We start from the raw sequence: 22275 nt of genomic DNA on the forward strand, positions 1-22275 counted from the left end.
AATTTCGCCCCCATCGAAATGCGGCCGCCGTGCCCGGGATTCGATCCCGCGACCTCGTGCTCAGCAGCCCAACACCATAGCCACTGAGCAACCAAGGCGGGTATCGAGAAAATACCGGGGATCAGACGTGCCTTGTATGCAGACGACATTACGATATGGACGGTCGGCGGGTCCATACGAGAACAACAAGAAGGCTTGCACGAGGCAGTCGACGTCGTAGCAATGTATATGGAGACATGAAGACTGCAATGTGCGCCGAAGAAGTCAGAGCTCTGCATTATCGAGAAGCGCTCACGAGGACGATCAACAGCCCAGGCACCAACCATCTAATTGGGTACAGGTCCTAGAGAAATCCCCAAGGTAGGCAGACTTCGTATTCTCGGCTTACATTTACAAAACGACGGGAGCGGAGGATACACCTGATAGAAGCTATAATACATGGTTACGCAGGTCTTGTGCATGACGCAACAAATTTCCAGCAGGAAGAGGGGACTCAAAGAACAGGACCTGACCCAACAAAAACAGACTCCGATTCTTAGCTGCATTGCCTACTCATCACCATGTGTAAATTTCATTATTATGGAAGCAGAAGTACTTGACAAGCTGACATGCAAGGCATTAAGAAAGCGCTCGGACTCCCACCCGGAACGGCTACTTTTCGTCTCCAGGAGACAGGGGTGTAGAACAACGGACGGGAAATTACATAGGCACAACAACGCACAACACTGGGACATCGCGTCTTCAAACGTCTTGGATATTCCGTGCGGAAGACCAGCGTACTGACAAAAATCCCAACACGAATAAAGGAAACTATGTGCGCCTCAGCAATTTCCAGAAACATGCATGCGAAATTTTACATTGGATGGTGGCATGCCCTATCTCAGGCGCTCGCAAGGAAGTATGACAACTACCCCAATGTCTTGTACGTTGGCCGCAAGAAGTACCGCATTTGTGACCAGTGTAGTCAACTCTCACGGGGCCAAAATAAATGAATCATCCGTGTCCACAGCATGCGCTGCAGAGGCCGAGGAACTAGCGTTGAGTTGAGTTGAGTGGTTGTAGGCTACTGGTGGGATTAGCCTTGCAGTTGCTGCCGGCAATCGTCTTAGCCTTAGCCATCGTCTTAGCGATCGCCTTAGCCATCACGACGAGGCCACACTAGGAGTGCGTCATAGTTCTGACCGACTCTCAGACGGCATGCAAAAATTTTTCCAGCGTCGAGATTTGAAGGACTTCGTGTGGACTCCGGGGCATGAGTCATTACGCCGCGATCAGCGTATTCTTATATATGCTCACACTCAGATCAATGCGCAACGCTTTACCACATAGTAGTGGCTTGCGCAAGCACACCCCTGCTCACACCCATAGCACATCCCACCACGCGACAATGGGAGGCAGCGCCGTCCAGCTATGACTCGACGGACCAGCTCAACCTGGTGAACCGAGCGAGACAGGCAGCTGAGGCCGCTGAATTCCTGGACTGCGGGGACCCACTGCACAGCGGAAGAGCTACCCATGCTGGTGTGCTCTTTGTACAAGTTCTTTCTCTATCGAAAGAGAGAGAGAGAAAACTATCATCTCTGACTCATACCCTCAAATGCAATTACTGATACTCGCGTAAGGCAGAGGCTTCAATCAGTCAGCAAAATAAAGGGATCAGTGCACACTTTTTTTGTAATCACGCATTCGACATACGGAGCGGCATACGTTTCAATAACGATCAACTTCAAAACAAGCACCCAAACCACATAATCAATTATAAGGCGCTCCTGCGCCTTTTTTTTAATTATTGGGTTTTACGTGCCAAAACCACTTTCTGATTATGAGGCACGCCGTAGTGAAGGACTCCGGAAATTTTGACCACCTGGGGTTCTTTAACGTGCACCTAAATCTAAGTACACGGGTGTTTTCGCATTTCGCCTCCATCGAAATGCGGCCGCCGTGGCCGGTATTCGATCCCGCGACCTTGTGCTCAGCAGCCCAACACCATAGCCACTGAGCAACCACGGCGGGTACTCCTGCGCCCTCATGCAATGTGAAGCACACAGGGTACCCCGCTTGCGTTTGCCGGTAATGATCACCGCTGTGCAAGCTGCCACGGTGATGGCAGCTTGACTATAGCATACGAAGTGGGAGTAACGTAACTATACTTTTGTACATAAAAGAAGAACTAGCCTCTCAGATGATTTGTGTTGCTGCAGTGCTATGGGAATGCCACTTCTAGTGAGAACTCCTGAAGAGCGGCTTCCATAGGAGGTGCGGCGAATTTCTCTTCTCTATCATCCACTCTTTATTCGTGCACAGATCAGCGGCTCCATTCGCAAGCCGTCGAAACCTTTTAGGCTAATAATTAGGTAGGGTACATGTGAATATAACCGCTTAATCGATTTCATGCTACGCCGCAATGGGTACTCGTTTTAAATGTCGTTCACAGCTTCGCTTTCCAACCACCTTCATAGCATGTATTGCAGACAGTTTTTTTTTTCGAATGCGATTAGTTCTCTAAGACCCTTGCGTTCCTCAAGGCAGTCATTTTCCTAACACAGATCACGTAGCGAACTGCTGCCGCACAAACACGGGTAGAGGCTTGGATGGCTTGAAGCTTAATATTCTTATTCATTCTTAGTCTATCTGCGCAAAAAGCTCGGACTAAATAATTGTTCACGAGAACAAATTTCAGCCAATTGTGATGATGGACATCATATCATAGAAAGCAGGAGTCCAATAGCGCCAGGGCCTCGAAAACACAGCCTCATGATCATGACCCCCATTTAAAGCAAAGCTTCTTAATGAAAATTGTTTCCGAATGCACGGTAGGATTGCCATTTCCGCAGTTATCTATACAACTATTCTTTCACTTACCGCACTATTGCCGAAAAGGTATCGTCATCGAGAACTGGTAATACTGAGCTGACTCAGATAATCAAGTTGTGAATACTTGAGAAAAGAGCACTCCCCTTGAAATATACGATGTGATTGGAGTGCTATAAATAAAGGATCCGCATCATCATCGATACCACACACTAAACCGAGGATTTAGAGTGCGTGGTTTGAGACTACATTCGCTGCAACATTCGCAAATCAGGTACGAGTGGCTTAATTGCTTGACGTACTGAATCTAATGTCTATGTTCAGACGTTGAGAACCACTTCATTCTGGGCAGATTTTTATCTCCGGAATTACAGAAAAGTTCTAACTGCATTGGAAACCTTCTTACTACATTGACACCTTAGATGGTGGCACCCAGGTTTTAATACAAATGATTTCCTGAAAAATCACAGCTCCGCCCTCGCAAGCGTTGTTCATTTGATTTATAGTTAATTTATTACAAAATGACTACAATGAGTACTGATGGTTTGTTGTGGGGAACGCATGCGTTCACTGTATATCACTGAGAGAAGAGCTAAGATTGCTATCGCATTTTGTCAGGAGCCAAAGTAAGCTAGAAGAACAGTAACAGACGTGTTGCAGCCCGTACCCTAATAATGAAGCCTTGTTGTTGCCTTGTTGTTTGTTCGATTAAGACCCATGCACAATAGTGAAGTAAGGGAAATACAAAGCGGAGATTCTGAGGCCATAAGAAAGTCGGCGTTTTTTAAAGCAGAATTGTATATTTTTATGTAACGTGTAGAACGTTGGCTAAGTAAATCACTATAGACTCATTCGGACAATCTTGGGCGCGTAACAAGTCACCGATATGATATGTTGCCAATGCAAACAAATCGCTGGTGCATGTAAAACAAATTTTCAGCAAATTCTATTTCTCCATGCGTAAATAAACCACGGTTTAATATTCATAGAATGGAACTAAACCGAGGCTATGTCTGTTTCACAGCGAAAGCTGTATATCACCAACTTTCCTTAGTTTTTTCGGTGTCCGGCCACAGAAACGGCCCTTAGCATTTTCTAAAATACACATACGGGTGCAGTGCGTTGGTGAAGATGCCAAATGTGGAACAGACTAGAAAGCTCGTCGTGAACAATAGCGTCACGGAAAGGTACTCGCAGTATATAAGCAGGAGCAGAATCATCGTTATAAACGGCTGAGTTATCAATGAGGCGAACACACATGTTTGGTACACCCGAAGAACAACATTCATACGAGGAGCGCTGGAGGAAACAGCAACGAGAATGTAAATGGCGCCGGCGCAAAATGGCCACCGACGAAGAACGTTCCCGCGATGCTGAACAAAAAAGACAATCCCGAGCTCAGCCAACTTCCAACGAGCAACAACGCCAGGCTCACAAAGTAAAAAATTGGCAACCATTCAACAATAGCTGACGATAGCCAAAGCTCTCAAGCCAAAAACCAAAGTGCTTCTCCTGCCATTCCATCTTATAATGGCAGTGCAATGGTTCTCAATTTCTTTTTTTTTCTTTCTTGCAGGTTTGCAGCCTTCTATGTTCTGTTGGAGATTACGCTCGTCAGGCTTTCCATGCGTAATGTCATCGCTATTATTAACAGGAGGTACAGCTACGCTTATTATTGTGAGTGCGGCACAAATGTAGCCCTAAGGTGTGCGGTGCGTTGACTCGGCACACTGCTTTTTTATTTTGCTGTAGTACGCATACAGGCACTTGCGAGTTATTTGCGTTTGAGTCTTAGAGACCGTGAGCATTTATTTTTCTACAATATAGCCGATGTAGAGAGCCCCAAGTAGTAGTATTACAAAATTTCCTTATTCTGTTTGTCTTTCACCAGAACTAGAGCCAAATTTCGAGAGACATGGCCCTGAAAGTTAGGCTAAAGCGCATACAAAGTACACTTTGTATACATTTTTGTTTTCATTCTAGTATAACAATATGCACGTGATCATTTGATTCTATATTATGAATGGGCGTTGGTATACTTACTTCGCTCTCCTTTTCTCTTTTCTTCACTATCTCGACTTCCGTCTTTGTTATCCTGCTTGGTTCATTCGTCATGTCGATCACAACTTCCTGCCATATCAGCTTCATATAAGAGAGTACAATATAAAACAGACGCCTGTAGTGCTAAGCCACACTTCTTTGTAGGCGCTACACTTCCGGAACGGCGCGCAGTGGCGCAGCTGTCAGTGCCTCGGCAGTCCCCGTTTATTGCATTGTCGCCTCGTCCGACAAGGCCCGAATAGACATTTACGAGGCGCCAACAAGCACCAGTGAGCGCAGTTATGTGTTTGCACGGTGTCTAGAGGATGTGCGATCTAAGAAAAGTAAAATAACGACGAAGCTCCTCTACCACGGCAGTATAGGTTTAGAATATATGTATATTTGTAGACATCGCAGTAAACGTCAAGGTTAGAAAGAGGAATCTGGTAAAGAAAAGCGACGTTACAAAAATCATACAGGAGGCAAAACAACATCGGCAGGTAGGTGCAAAGGGACCAAATGGGGGAAATAGTGAAGGTGCAGGCTCTAGAGAGTGGAGCAAGTGTTAGCAAAAGGAGAAATGTGCTGTCATCGCAAACATATTGCGTTCTGACGAAGAATCGCAGCCGAGGCCGTGGTGCCAACTCCTTTAGGAACGTCGCCAGCGTCCCGGCTTTTTTTTCCTTTTGTTATTCCTGCTTTTACTGAGCGAGAAAAGAAAATGAAATTCAGACGAAAATCAAACGAAGTAAGCCAACGATGCCTACGGGTGCAGGCGGGATATTTTTTTCGCCTATGTTTATCGTGAATGTGTTTTTATCACGACTACCTATTTTTACTTTGGATAGGGTCATAAATTTGATGCGCCTAAATTTGTGAAGATTCAGCTTCACAAACTTGCAGGAACGCGAACCACGAAAAAAATTTTACTTTAAAGCTTGCCTCGAGCAAAGCCGTTTTTGAGGATACGGATGTACTTTGTTACTCATGATTTACGTTTATACGCCCACTCGAGAAGTCACGAACTTACCTCACCAAATAATTACAAGTAACACGTGGTTTTTTTTACGACAGCGATTTTATCGACATTGGAGGCAAATTTCCGTTGTCTTCACCGCTGTCGACGTCACTGTCGCCGTGATGTTCTGTATAAAATCTAAGTGCGATAACATCTCGGCCGTGCGCCGTAGGCTCTAGGCGCGAGCGAAAGCGCGCGAGCGTGAGCCGAGAATGATGGTGCCTTGATGAGGCGGGTTCTTCTCGCACGCGGAAGTGGGGAGGGAGGAGTGCTGGAGGTGTGCACGCACTTGAAGGTGGTAAGGGGCCGGGTTAGTGCGTATCCGCCTTGTACTCAAGCTGCATAGGCTGGGCGCGGCAGCGCGCGTTCCAATATGGAGGCGATCTGCGTTGGGTTTGCGGGCCAGCCGACTTGAGATAGCTGATGGCTTCATGTGCGGTGTGTTCTCGTGTGAATCATTCGTGTTAAAGTGAGATGCTTCAGGAAGGCGAATTCGCTCGCTGCTGCTGCCACATTTTATCACGCCAGCGTCCATAGAGCGAGTGTCCGCGGTCAGTGAGTGAGAGGTGCTCGTCTTTGCCTGAGCATGCGTTACAACCTACTCGCTTATTTAGATAGTTAGTCAATATTTACAGCAGTTTGTGCGCCTGACAAAATAACTAATCTCAATTCGTGTAGCTTTCTAATAATTTGCGCTCGCAATCAATGCTCTACCTGTCGAGCGAAAATGCGACTTCTTCAGTATGTAGCGACTTTCTACAGCGAAATTGCTATAGCCGATTTCGCCTTTTTGAGAACTTTGTATAAACTTGCTCGACGCAGGTGCTTCTCTCATTCATCAAATTACTCAGACCGAGGAATCAGGTTTATTCGTGAACAGCAATTTTACCTTAAAATTTAGATGCAGCATTCGTAAGATCACAAATCAAGCCCAAAGCCGTAAACACTACAAAACTTCGGGACAGTGGGCAGGTGGGCGGCTTAGACATCTATGTTTCCCTGATAAGAAGTTTACTACTGTCATGCAGAAATATAACGCTGCGTTTTCCTTTTCTCGCTCTCACTTGCTTCAAGTGTTTCAAAAACTGAGCTCCGTTCTAGTCTATGTACAGCTCAAAGTACGGGCACAAAGTGTCTCCTTGCCATAAAACCGACGACGCATAGGTCTTTCGCTAATTTCAGAAGGATTTATGGATGCAGTGGCCCTCAAGTACCTGTCGCAATTTGGCGATGTAAACTCGCCTGATTTGTGCACTACCAGTGTCTCTCATTTAACATCTTTAACACTTAACATGTTGCCTGATTGTTTGTTTTTTTGCTTGTTTGTTTGTTTGTTTGTTTGTCTGTCTCTTGATTGTTTGTTTGTTTGCTAAGTTACTACTTCAATTATAGAAAACCAACGAGCCCAACAATCAGCGCTTGTAGTTCTGTAGTTTCGCTAGTTGTAAAATAAAAAAAAAAGTCGACATGGAACAGTTGACTAAGATGTGTACACGTGCGTATTGGAATAAAATAGAACCGAAAAGCAAACGCAAGCGCCCAAACTCCCGGTTCTCCTCTTCAATCCAGTTTCTAGAATTTCTCGTGGCATTCTGACTCGCTCATTTCATTAACGGGTGTCTTTCTAAACGCGTGGAACGTGTCGTTTATTCATAAATAATTAACTTTCTTGACTCAAACATCTTTTTCCATCCATCAAAAATTTGTTTTCGGAAACATCAAATCTCCGAAACTCAATTGTGCATGTTCACCCATGACGCGTGTTGAACCGATGGCCGCAACCTTCAAAGAGGTGCCTCTCCCTGAAATTGGCAACAGCTATCAACAATGCAGTTCACCTAAGATTATTTCTGAAGCTCTCGCGATTAAACCTGCACTCTAAGATACCCAAGTGAATTTAACAATTTCTAACGGATCGCTCTCTGTCTATAGTCATATATAGCTGCACTTCTAACTACCTTTCCAGTCACGTCAGGCGTTGCCAAAGGTTCCGTTATTGGTCATGTTATCTTCCTTATTTGCGCAAACAATTTACCAATCATTTTTTTAGTGTAACACGCGCATCTTCGATGATGGCTGTGTTATATACCGTACTATCACTAACGACTTAGAAAAATTAGCTCTCTAATGTGGTGTAAACCACTTGAAAGAATAGTGTGAGAAATTGCTCATGAAGCACATAACTCTAATAAATTTAAATCATGCCGCCTACACGCTGACGCAGCTCATTTTGTCTTTCCCCCAAATTTAGTAACCTACACTTTGCAGTTCTTGAGTCATGGACTGCACCATCGTTGAGATATTCGCGACCTGATTTTTTTCCCTTTTAGCGATTGCAGTGATTGTAGAATGTGTTGCGACAGACGCTGTTGCCGACCTGGTGGCAAAGTCTGTGATAAGTGAGCACGCCTACCGCAAACTGAAGTGACGCTCGCGGCTGGTCCTTTTCTATGCACGCCAACTTCATACCTCATGACGCCTTCGGTCATGTGTGCCGCTCGTGCTGTGATTCAAGACGCACTATAAGTTGCTGAATTCGTCATGCCATTGTGGGCCTCTCATGTCCTTATGCTGGGCTAGGACTTCATTTCGAAGAAGCTGACTGGCGCGGAAACTGCTAACTGCCGCTGACTCAGCCGCCCATGGCTGGTATCCGTAGCAGCTATCGCCGGCATTGAAAAAAAAATATCCGGGCCCCCAGCGTAGGAGTGAACTACTCTTCCACTGAGCCATGCCCGCGATTGCTACCTTGCAGCGGAAAGAAATACATTAGAAACGCGTCCTAGCGCACGAGGAGACACGCTATGTGACAGGCGCGCCGAGTAGCGTCAAACGTGCACATTCTGCATTGCAGTTGGATGTTATAACACCCGACTGAACGCCACGAGAGCTAAGGCACAGGTAGTGGTACAAGGCAGTTAAGGCAGGTCTGAGAAAGAAAAAAGGACATTAAGAAGATGTAGGCAAAAATGCTAGAAACAATATATACTTCATTAAATGAAGATGGCTAGGTGTTTATTGTGTCATCGCACGTTTCAAAAGGGATGTCAATAAATCATTATCATCCTTAGCGTCATATTGTGCCACTTGCTTTATAATGTGAGTTGCGCTCCATAAAGCGTCTATACGTGCGTCCTTTGCATTGCAGATACATATTATTACACCAAGTGGCACGCCTTGCCGAAGTTGCATAGGTAGCGCTACAAGGTAATTAGAGAAGTCTTGAGGAAGAAAACGATTATGTAGATGTATAAATAGTTGTAATGAAAAACATGTATATCATACCTGATTACTTCAAGGAGGCTAGGTGGCTGTTTGTCATCGCCCTGTTTCAAAGGGTTTGCCAGTAAGTCATGAGCTTCCTCATCATTAGCATCGTATCGTGCCATTTTAAACATGATGCCACATGCGCACCTGGTAGCGTCAATACGTATAAACTTTGCATTGCAGTCACGCTATATTCCATGAGGTGTTCCAAAATGTAGCACTTGCATATAGCAGTTGCACGTTCCATACAGCAGTTGAGCGCTGCATGCAGTTGAACACGGGTAACTCAAGGAGGCTAGGTGGCTGTTTTTTACCACCCTGTTTCGAACAGGATGCCGAGAAAACCGTACCGTCATCGACAACAACAGAAATGTACCATGTCACTGGTTAAGGGGATGCCACATGTGCGCCCCGTAGTCTGCGTGCCTCTGTTTAGTCTTCGCTAGAATTTATGACGCCTACCCGCAACGTACACACCGCTGCTGAAGAAGCCAATTGTATAACTTCGCGCGCCGCTGCAACTAGACAACATAGGGCTCGGAAGAATGCTGTGCGTAGAGCAGGTCAAGCCGGAGCAGAAGGCGCAGCCATGCTTCAACGCCGAGCGGTCAGTTTGAGATCGTTCTCGTGAAAACGACAGGAAGAGTCTTCGCCATGACGAAATTGTTGCGGTTGGAGCCTAAAATGGAGCTTCTGTGGAGCCGCTGCCCCCGCTTACGTTCTGACTGTGCTGCGTGTGCGGCGCAGGCCTGTGATCTTTTTTTGGGGGGAACATGAATCAACTTCGTGAACCCACTTCACGCCGCAATTTGATCTTCCCTCAAGAACGAGATGAAACGTTCAACCCGGTAATACTTGAATTGGAAGAGATACATGATACCGTCCAGTCAATTATTAGGATACGCACTATGACGAGAGCGCAAATTTGCGGAGTCCTTTAATGCAGCGCAACTCCGCAAGGGAGTTACAATGACGTTGCACAACTTCGAAGTAATTGAGACGCTCATCACGTTGTGAGGTCTCGGTATAAAGATTTTGTAGTAGCATGGACAGAGTCACTTCAACCACATGGCAGACTGACTGGCTCGATCGCCTGTACCATTTAACAAACAAGCATAGCTTCGGTCAGTTCGTCGCGGTTTCCATCAAGCACTGCAATCTAAACTCCAGTGGGACAGACGGGCCGTAATCAGCTCGGTTGTGTGATGACTTCATTATAACCTTCCTTGACGCAGGAAGTATATCTTTGGTGGCTTCGCGACGGAGTGGTCCATACATCATCCACAACCTGCAATTACGGATCGACAAAAATGACAGAGGACCTGCCCCATGGTTCGGTTCCTGCGACAAAGTCATATTCGCACTACTTATCTGGATGTGCCCTGGAATGCGGTAATCAGGCTTTGGAAATTAAGAAATGCTGTACTGAAGCCAAACGCACCTCAAATCCAGACACATTGGGTGACGGACAGGAAGTTTGCAGGGACATTGCTGCTCTTCCTTCACGACGCAAAGCAGGAATATTTTGTTGACTTAGTGTATTCCCATAAATCATCCAAATGAAAATGAAATCGTCCAAAGGCGTAAGCCTAAGTGCGAGAACAAATGTTGTTAACGCAGATGTATAAAAAATGGCTGTGGCTTAGCTAAAGTTAAGCCCAGGATGCGAAGCATACTAGCCTTTATATTAACGCGACAGCGTTAAGGAGCTCGTGTCGCAGAAAAGCCGGTGTCGTCGGCGTCGGCTCAGGCGTGCGGCGCTTGCTCAGGCGCACATTTCGTTGTCGCGCTGAACGCTGCGTTGCTCGACGCTCACCGCGTCCGATGCGGGAGGCGACGCCGGGAGCGACGGCGCGAGTTGGAGCTCCGTTTTTCCTCTGTTGTGACGTCACGGTGTCACGTGGTATTGAAGGCGACACCGCCGCGCCTGAGGAGCTGGGTTGAGCTCTCGTAATATGCTTCGCATAAAACTGGAGGACGCTTAAGCTTCGCCTTCAAGAGTGGAACGTGACAGCGTTCCCGCCGACCCGCCAAGGGATGTGAGACAATGGGCTTCGGCGCAGCGACTACGCACCCCGCATCGGACGCGGTGAGCGTCGAGCAACGCAGCGTTCGGCGCGGCAACGAAATGTGCGCCTGAGCAAGCGACGCACGCCTGAGCCTTAGAAGAGCTCGTTTCTAAGGCAACACCGCATTCACTAGAGGCGCGTTTGTACCGCTTTGAAGCATGGAACTCGTGGCACAGTCAAGACGCGTCTTGGCTACCGAAGAGGAAGGACGTGTTATCATGTGCTCCGAAGGAGCGGTGTTGGCGGCCGCGAACGGCCGCGGTAACAGGAATGCTGTTTTTGAAGACGAGGATTATCAGGTGATTTTGCCGCACTTGCCTACCGGTCGAATCGTCCTTAATACTGTTTTTTTACACGCGGACGTCCGTGGAAGACCGTACAAGGTTGAGGATTTCCGTGACGCTCTGGTTCGTCTGGAACTGCTCCCCGAAGTAGTTGCTTTGGGGGCGTATCAGATGAATCACGTGTGGGCGGTCATGATGAAGACGACTGAAGCCACAAAGAAACTGCTTGCTATCCGGAGCATCATTGTCAAAGAACGGCGCTGTATTGTCGTTGACCCCACCAATCAAGGCGTGCGCTTGAAGTTACACTGGATGCTGCCAAACGTGTCAGATGAAGACATCAGACAAGCTCTTGCCCCATACGGAACGGTTACGGACGCGGCGAGAGAACGGTGGCGTGTTCAAGGGATTTTGGACAAGGGCTCAACGACGCGGTCGGTGACCCTGCAGCTTAAGGCAGGTACTACAGTGGACGATATTCCGCACCAGCTACGCATAGCAGGGGAGCTCGTCCTTGCCGTCATTCCGGGCCGCGCCCCTCTTTGCCTGCGGTGCCATACAACCGGTCATATTCGCCGGGACTGTCGAGGTCTGCCGCCGCTTCGGCCATGAACGATCTCAGTGCGTCAAGACATACGCCGTCGTCGCAGGACCAACGAGAAGAGAAGAAGAAGTATCTGAACACCTCATGGATGAGGCTGAAGTTGAAGATATTTCTCCGGTTAAGAGCGACAAGGTTGGCAACACGGTCACACAGAAGCAGCCTCTCCACCCCAAAAACTTGTGCCCAGACAAGAAAACCAACGACGAGGCTGATACTCGGAAAAAGACTGAAAACGAGGCGCCTGAAAACCAGAGTTCCGCGACAGAACAGAGTGATGTCCCCTCGAAGTCGTCGCCTGCCACTACGTGTGCGGAGGCGTCTGCTGCGACTGACGTCGACATGTCAGCAGCCACTAGCATGCCTGCGAAGCGGGCACACGAGGAAACGATCGGCGTAACCGAGACCTCTGGAGCAACGACATGCAGCGAACCACCTACAAAGGCGACTCATCTGCGACGTACGCCTTTCAAGCCGAGGCCCAACGTCCAAGTCGAGCGGAGACCCGAGACGGGGCCGCCCCCGTAGCGGCTTCGTTTCGGGTAGTGAAACCTAGATTTGGCCACTACATGTGATACCGCCAGCTTGACTGGCGGAGCCATGTACAACAGAATAGAGGACACCACTTTGTGCATAGTGCATGGGTCGCTCAAGGTAAGCGCTATGCGACCCGATTGTTCTTGCTCATAATGGAGGCCGCAATTAACACCGCGATTCGTATTGCCACGCTAAATGTCCGAGGACTAAGCACGAGGCGGCGGCAATATCAATTGAGTCGTATCTTTCTGGAAAACAATCTCGACATAATCGCAGTTCAGGAAACCAAGATAGCGAGTCAGGAGCAAACGGATCGCATGGTGCAACAATTCGTTCCCCGTTACAATGTATGCGTCTGTCATGCGGCCGGCACATCGGGGGGCTGCGCTATTTTTTTGCGCAATAGCCTAAATATAAGTGTAGAAGCAGTCACAGTGTGTGAAACGGGACGCCTGGTTGTTGTCGATTTTACCTTGAATGAAGTTTTCTGGCGAGTTATCTGTATTTACGCCCCTAATAGAGAGAGCGAGAGACAGTCTTTTTTTGAACGAGTTGAGGATTATTTAAAGGCCGATAAGCTTTTGGTTTTACTTGGCGATTTCAACTGTGTCTGTTTTCCGGAGGATCGCGTGAAAAAACTGCCGCTGAATGACCGTAGTGCACTGCTATTGAACAATCTTGTCAGTGAATACAATCTGGAAGACGTCGGCTATGTGCTGTACGACCACAGTGTTCCGCGTTTTACTCATTTTCAAGGACTTAGCCATGCTCGGCTAGATAGAGCTTATGTGTCACTGGAACTGGTGCCGTTATGTAAAACGTACGAGAACAACCAAGTCTCTTTTAGTGACCACAGTTTGATTGCCTTCACAATAGGAACAAAAGAACGAAAAACAAACTTCTCGTGGGACTTGTGGAAATTTAACGATAAGTTACTCAACGATGACTGTTTCGTAAATGACATTAAAGAAAAACTTGGACGATTGATTGTAGCTGAAGAGAAATATGTAGTAACCATGTGGGAAGATTTTAAAAATGAAGTGAAGATGAGTGCTATAGAAAGGGCAACTAAACTGAAACAAGAAGAAAAACGGAAAGAAAAAGCCCTGAGGAGTAAACTCGACTTTCTACTTAATGTAGAAAGCACAGAACCTGGCCAAGTCATGAAGGAAATCAAGAAAGTTAAAAGCCAGTTAGAAATCATTGATACAGAGAAGTACCGTGGTGCCATGATAAGATCCCGTGCAGAAAGATTGTGGCAAGGGGAAACACCGAATAAACGTGCGCTAAGTGACGAGAAAGCTTACGCTCGCCGCAGTGATATAAAACAGATAAGCTACAATGACGAAGTAACGAGTGACCGCAGGACCATTGAACGCGCCTTTGTTGAACACTATGGAGACTTATTTGGCGAAAGAAAAACTGATCTGGGTGGCTTCATAAGCCACTTCCTGCACTTTATGCCACGATTGGAAGAAAGCGTTAAACAAGGCCTCGAAGCGTCTATAACTGTGCGTGAAGTTGAAGCTGCTATAGAAGAACTAGGCTCAGGAAAGGCACCTGGGCCAGATGGATTAAGTGCAGCTTTCTACAAAACATTTAAAGCAGAAATAGCACCAATTATGAAGGAATTTTTAGTGCAGTCCTACAAAAACAACCGAATACCCGCGTCATTCCGAATAGCTCAGATGGTCCTGATACCAAAATCTGACGATCCTGTAAAGCGCTTGTCTGTTGCATCGTACCGCCCCATTAGCCTTGCGAACACTGACTATAAAATTTTTATGAAAATACTGGCGAAAAGGTTACAGAGCGTAATAAAAATTTTAGTTGGAACCCACCAAACGTGTGGGATTAAAGGGCGCACAATAACTACCAATGTACACGTCGCCAGGAGCATTCTAGAATGCGTCGATGCTTTCGAGGGTAAAGTTGCAATGTTGCAGCTAGACCTGGAGAAGGCATTTGACCGTGTGGCTCATGATATTCTCTTCGAGATTTTAGAATACACGAACATAGGATCAGTGATTATTGATGGCTTAAAAATGGTGTACACAGATTGCAGCACACGGCTAACTATTAACAAGAGTCTCACGAGAAGCGTCAATGTCTGCTCATCTCTGAAACAGGGGTGCCCAATTTCGTCATTGCTTTTCGCAATATACCTGGAGCCTTTTTGCTTAGCCATTAAAGAGAACGAGAAAATAAGAGGTTTCAAATTACAGCAAAGTGAGGTGAAAGTGCTTTCCTATGCAGACGATCTAGCAGTGTTTTGCGATGACTATGACAGTGTCAGCGAAGTGGTAACTCTGGCGAAAACTTATTGTGAAAAAACAGGTAGTGCCATAAACTGGGATAAGTGCATCGGGTTTTGGCATGGCGCATGGCAAAGCAAACCACGCAGTTTCGCAAAGATACAGTGGGTGACCACGCCTGTGAGATATCTTGGCGTGCCGCTTGAGCATTACAAAGACAGTAAGCAGTTCTGGGAACAGGAAACACAGACGGCGAAGGAACAAGCGCTGGCATGGCAAGGGCGCAATCTCTCAATGTTCGCGCGCTCCACTGTGTGCAACATTTTTCTGGTTGCAAAAATATGGTACATACTACAAGTGCTATTCATGTCGCGAGTGAATGTACAAAAACTGCATCGAGTGTTTGCTGTGTTCATTTGGAACTCAACCTGGGAACGCTGCAGCCGCTCTAATCTGTTCAGATCAGTTTGCAGCGGTGGTCTTGGACTATCACACCTATTTGTACGCCAGATTGTATCGCGGTTTATGTTCTTGCGGAACCACAGTGATCCATTTTTGCGCACCATGACACAAGTGCGATTAGGTAATCTGTTACCTGACTTCCTTGTTTCGTGTTCGACTGTTCAGTCCCCTCCAGTAAAAGGTTTCCTTCAGGAAGTAGTGCTATCTTTCCGTATGCTTAGTGTTCGATTCTCGCTAGAATATTTAAGTTCCGTCAAAAGAAAGAAATTGTACCATGATATGATAGACTCATTAATGCCAGTTCCAATGTATAGGTTAGCATACTATGGAGGTTCAGGCGATGATGTCCTCAAAAGGGTCAAAAGAATGCCTGTGAAACCATCGGTAAAATCATTCTTCTTCAAACTCCACACAAATACCTTGCCTGTAAAGACTTGGCTGGCCGACAAGGGAATATATGTGCCGTGGACCACCGATTGTATAAAGTGTAAAAAACCAGAGACTGTCGATCACGTCTTCATTGATTGTTGGGATCCCTTTTTTCATTGGGACATCTTACAACGAACATTAAAGAAAGCATTACCAATAACCCCACGTGGTATCAGATACTTAGACACAGGCAATAACGATATTCCATATGACCTTATTATGCTGCTGAGCCTCCATAGTATATGGTCCACAAGAATGTCGGTATGTCATGCTGATGTGAATGCCCATTCTGTACGAGAAAACTTTATTGAAAGTGTCGTCTACATGCGTGAAGTGTACAAAGCCCAGAAAGAACCGCCCGATTGGTTGCCGCTGTTCGATGAGTTGGCGAAATTCAAGCGATATTAATTTCAGAGAGTCAGCATAAGCTAAGCTGATTCTCTTTTAACAATGTATTCGCATGGCAATTCTGTGACAAGGAAATAAAGAAAAAAAAAAAAACTCGTGGCACAGTGGTAGCGCCTCCGTCTCACACTCCGGAGACCCTGGTTCGATTCCCACCCAGCCCATCTTGCAAGTTGTTTTTTATTCATGAAGGGCCTGCTGGGATTTATCGCTCACGGCCAACGCCGCCGACGCCGACACCGGCTTTTCTGCCACACGAGCTCCTTAACGCTGTCGCGTTAATACGAATTAATTGTGAAGCCCTTCATGCATTCACACTCCTCCTGCGACTTTGACAGGGTGATGGGCACTATTTTGCTGAGTCTTAAATGGTGCATGCATCCCTGCTACTTAAACGACACTGGTGTCTTTTCTACAAAGTTCGCAAGTCATCGAGCCTACCTTAAGCATGTGCTTGTGTCTCACAGTCGGCGGGTTCGAACTAATTTAGAAAAAAGTACGTTGCTGTCACACGTAAGCTCACGGCCCTTAGGAACGTCATTTCGAAAGAAGGCATTCCATTAGTTCCGGTCAAACTTCGCGTCATTGTCAACCACCATGCTTAATGCCTGCAATTTTCATTGAAGGACGCGATTGTTGGTTCAGTTCCATGAGCTTCCTACCTTCAAGAATAGGACATTGATGTCATTTATTGTTCTTAACGCATAAACTAAGATGTCAACGCCATGCTCCGCATTCCGCTGCTTTCGACCCAATTTGCTCACGAAATTCCACCTATCATTTGCTGCGTCTCTCACCATCACCGGCTGGCCGACTGAGCAGCGTAAGGCTCCTTAGATCGCTTCACTTCGTGTCTAATGACGCACTGGGGTCCGTCTCACGCTCCATTCATCGTAAAAACAGCACTTTGTCATACACAAATGCCTGTTGTACTGCAAAAATTACCTAATCCATGGCCGCAGGTGGCTACTCATTATCGTCCGTCATCTGCACTCGGAAATATGGGCAGCTTTCAAACATCAGCTCTGTTGCGGCCACACTGGCGTGCTCAAAACGTATTCCCGCCTTTGCCTGAAGTGGCAACTAGGTACCACTTCGTTTCAGTGAGTACCATAAGTTCCCCTGTATGTCTGGTCAAGCCCTGCGTGTCAACGTCGCAAGGCCACTCCTCACAGCTCCACTCCCCTGCAACCTTTAGTCAGCCTTCGCCGACCATTCCACCCTGTTGGAATTTGTTTACGGCCCCCTACCAAGCACTCCAGGCGACAACCGGTGCCTCATTGTTGCCGTAGACCAGCTCGCAAGGCGCACCGTCAAATGTGCGCTGCCGGCTGCCACGACGGAAAATAACGCTTTCGTTCTTCTTCATCTGTTTATGCGGCATGGCGCACCGCGTGAATGAATAAGCGACCCTGTTCGTGAGTGCGTGCGTGCGTATGTATGTATGTATGTATGTATGTATGTATGTATGTATGTATGTATGTATGTATGTATGTATGTATGTATGTATGTATGTATGTATGTATGTATGTATGTATGTATGTATGCATGTTTGTACTGTAGTCGCTAACTTCATTGTCATAGATTTTGAGGGTAAGGCCATAAACATTCTAGTTTGGCTGTGATTTCATATGCGCGCGACCTTTCCCATAAGTTAAAAATGATTGCAGGAAAATCTAAGGTTGCATTTTCTTCACGCACTAAGTATCCCCCTCTTTCACGCAGAGTTAACAAAGACGGTTAACAAAAAGCGCGAATGTGATAAGAAGCATGCATGATCTTTTATTACCTGCACATGTAAAGTCGTATATATAAGTTACCGGTTACGTGCGGCCGCTGCTTCGCAGGGCAAACTGGCCGATGTCTTAATGATCGTTAAAGAAAAAACAAGCACAGTCGCATGTCACCTGAAAGATCACTGCAAGAAACTGAAGCTGCACACCTTATCTTGAAAAATAAACGCTAGTGGGATGCTACCAATAGAAACATGCTCGTGAAATACGTGAAAGATAGGATAGGAATAAACTTTATTTGTCCAACGGTTATTGATGTTAGTGCCCGGGGCTATGCTGCCAGGGGTCCATCGCCCCAGGAAAATCTTCTGAGTTCCTGGGCAACGGCCCTGGCCCGCTGGACGGCCCACTCCTGGTCTTTTGGTGCCTCGCTCAGGATGGCGGCTGCCATGTCTCAGTGAGGAGGCACGCTTCAGAGGGTCCTCTTTTTGTCTTCCCCCTTCCTCCTTGTCCCTCTTCATCATGGCGTTGGCATTCCCAAAGCACATGGGCCATATCGGCCCGTTCGTGGAGATTTTGTAATCCACGAAAACGGTGATTCTTGGGTTAGTGTGCCCTCTGTATCCTTATATTGCAGCGAATTGCGCTAGTTATAGAATGTGCAATAAGCCGCAGAGAACAGTGATGCGTATATATATATATATATATATATATATATATATATATATATATATATATATATATATATATATATATATATATATATTATTTGGGAGCACTAGTCACCATCAGGTTGTGAATGGTGGCGCAGGCTAACATTCCCAGGGTTAGATATAAATACCCAAGAAAGTGGATCGGAAAATGGGGCCGCGATGACTTAATTGGTAGCGCAACGCACGCGTAATGCGAAGACATGGGATCGTTTTCCACCTGCGGAAAATTGTTTTTCAGTCACTTTCATATCCATTAATTTATGATGTTTCCTAATTCAATTAGTAAGTACAAGTAATTTCTACTACGTTGTCCTTGGAGTTATTGTTTGCTGGCTTTTTATGAGTTGATTATTAAAAACTGAGCCCTTCGTTAAGAAGAAGCTTTAGCCCAGGCCCAACTCCAACAGGGCCTATTGAAATAGATGTAAAACGCAAAAACGCATCTCTAAGATAACCGGTGGACCGATTTTAATGCAATTTGCTGCATATGAGAGAGCAAGTTAAATTCCAGTGACTGTTACAAGTGTAATTTCAATTTAGGGCATAACTTTTAATCAATAAATTTTCAAAACTCGAAGGTTTAAAAAAAATAGAAGCATGAAGTTTACAACTTATTCGCTCTGCATCAAGAACAGATATCGCGGTTCTGTAAATGGCATCCATTAGATCGTTCAAAGCGGACAAAATCGGTATGTCAATTTATATATCACGTGAATTTGTTACGTGCGATACAAGGGTTACTCAAAAGCTGTGTTTACTCATTACAAGTTTTTTTTTTAAATTTATGTTACCATACCCGTCTCCTTGACATGTACTATCAGGTGCAATTCATATATATATATATATATATATATATATATATATATATATATATATATATATATATATATATATATATATATGCTTTTCTGGGCATAGGGATTTCCAGGTGTTGTAGCTGAAAATGCAGTAAAGGGTGGTCGACATTCAGGCTGTGTACGTCGCCTCTGCTTGAATCCTGTCCATCGCGCTTTTTTTACCCCTTCGCCATGAACGAACCAGCCGAATTCAGGACACTCCTGCTGTGACGCCGTTTCCTGCTGCATGTTGCGTTCATTTACAACGCGATAATCTCAAAAAGCAAAGCACTTTTATTTTCTGAGTAGAGGCACCTGTGAAAGGGATCTCTTTCTATACTCTTCAGCCTCCTCGTGTAGCTTTACGGTGGGCATAGCTCGTGCTTTACGTCTCCACTAAGTGCACTCGAAACAAGTACTTTCTTTTTAAAGGTTCCGTGGGTATTTGGTCTTCCCGCTTTCGCATTGCAAGCCACCGTGTCCTTCGTCTTCACGCAGTATCGAGAATGCGAATCAAGGTACCTCAAAACTGTCGCGGCATAGTGCTTCTCTGCAATCAGGTTTGTGCTTACCTCGTGCTAAAGCATGTGTTTCGCGTCTCCCGTTTGCCATTAGTGAGGCTGCTAATAGTTGTAATAGTTGGATCAGTGAAACCTCTAAATAGCCAGCCTGTGCGCTAGGGACGCTATAGTTAAGCGCTCACCCTTGTTTTCATTTCATACCGGCGTGCCATTATTTGCGAAAGGTTCGATTTAGAATTTCAGATCCTAAATTCACGCTTCTTTAAGAGAGAATAATTCCAACCACGATCTTTCTTTCTTTGGAAACGTCCATATATGCACGTGTTGCATTGTCTGCGCCAATGTTATGTACGGTAGACGTAAGATTCCGATTAATTGCACCTAAATATGAGAAAAAGCTCTAATGAGCAATAATTTGTAGCCAAGTTGAGATTCTTCATTCAATTCTCCTAAACATTTTTTTTTTTTTACGTGAACGCACCAGTGATTGCTGTCGTTGTGTATTGCGCAAAAAGTGAAAAATACTTATACTTGTTCTATGCCTCGTGAGCACACATGCAGCGGCTGACTATAGCTCACGCAGAAAAAGCCCTGCAGCATGTGATGCCGAAACGCTGTACTTTGTATCTTGTTTATGTGACGAGGGAAAGCAAGACATTTGAGGTATGAGAATCGGTGTGTACGCATATTAAACATCTCAAGTTTCATGTGCGCCTCCGTGAACTCATTTCAATTTCCCCGCGAGGCATGGAAGGTGCTCTTTCGTGCGAATTTTAAGCATTGCCACAAACATGCAATGTCCAAACAGTTTAATATATTGCATAGTGCAAAGAACGCATAGACGAGCAACGCACATTGCGCAATGCGGTGCCGCCTAAAGCGTTTAATTATGGTAAATTGAATACGTCCTGCAGAACAAACGCATGCTGCTTAAATTATGCCCACCGGACAAAAAAAATCTATGTTGTTTTTGCGATTAAGACGTTCCACGTACGGGCGGGTTTTTGCCATAATTTAAAAGAATCGCAGTCCATGTCTGCTAAGGAGGCTGTTATTACGTTCCAGAACCTTGAGCATAGCTCACCTATAAGTTTTCTTTCAGGCCGATGTCCCATTTTTTGTAAGCTGCGCGTTGTGTTCACACTGTGGGAATATTATTGCAGCACGGTGGGAAAAGCATTGTTTTAGCTGCGGTTTGACGGAAGCGTCGCAAATTCGCTGGCAACAGTTCGAGGAACCAGTGGCATTTCAGTCAGTTAGAGTGACGTTCCGCGCAAGTGATTACTGTGCAGTTTGTGGCTGAATGTGGCACACACAGAGTTATTCGTTCCTCCCTGGGATGAATGACATAACTTCGGGCGACAACTGCCGGTGTGAACTGCCTACCTAATATCTTCGCCAGTAGATCTGTCAGAGCTATGACTGTCATAGCAATCTACACCACACAAACTTAAGTAACCTGGACAATCCACAGTGACACAAGCACTTGGACCATGTCGACATGCTTAGGCGCGTCGTTACTGCAGTTCTCGAAGTAGACTGAGCTCATTGATTGACTGTAATGTTTCAATGTGCTCTAGAGGGTGAAGTAACAACCCAAGTATGTTCTACTTTGTCGCTTTGTTGATTATCTAATCTATTCTCCTCTGCGTAAGGTAGCAAACAGGGCGTGCGCCTCGTACACCTCCCTGCCAATTCGTCTCTTTTCTGTCGGCCAAGCTGTCCACTACTACACGAAGTCAAGAAGTACATTTTGCATAAGTTATCTGAAACTTATCTCTTAGTGAGATGTTGAAGCGTTCCGCAAAATGTTCTCCAATAAGTTGCACATATCAATATGCAAAAATAAGAATTGACAATATAGTGAAAAGAATTCGTTTTTAACTTAGCCTAATACCTTAATTTGTTGTGATTAATGGGTCGTGATGAAGATAACACCTACAAAAAACTGCAATGAAGAAGCCTAATGATCATAGGCTATGGGCATTACAAATACACAAAGCTCTGCACTGTGCTCTTCAAAAAAATATACGCAGTGTTTTGCCTTAAAAATCAGGTAAGCACTGCACGAGTGCAACAAATTAGTATTGCCAAGTCTCCTCTGGAACAACTTAAATTGTTCAAGAGGATATCCTTCAGTGTTCAAAAGGAGCGCCGTTGTGAGCCTAGCTCATCTGAAAAATTGGGAAATATTAGGAAGGTTGAATATGAACGTAGTCAATTTTTATATTATTCGTGTATGAAATGTGTAAAAAAAACTTCAGAGTGTAGATCTGAAAAATATGCCGCTGTCT

At 45.6% G+C, this 22275-nt stretch overlaps 1 pseudogene; it reads left to right on the top strand.

Moving 5' to 3' along the window:
- Positions 1–11407: 11407 nt before the first annotated feature.
- Positions 11408–12618, top strand: LOC135903071 (uncharacterized; annotated as a pseudogene).
- The last annotated feature ends 9657 nt before the right edge of the window (positions 12619–22275 follow it).

The sequence above is a fragment of the Dermacentor albipictus genome, chromosome 1, assembly GCF_038994185.2.
Source record: "Dermacentor albipictus isolate Rhodes 1998 colony chromosome 1, USDA_Dalb.pri_finalv2, whole genome shotgun sequence".
NCBI classification, from domain to species: domain Eukaryota; kingdom Metazoa; phylum Arthropoda; class Arachnida; order Ixodida; family Ixodidae; genus Dermacentor; species Dermacentor albipictus.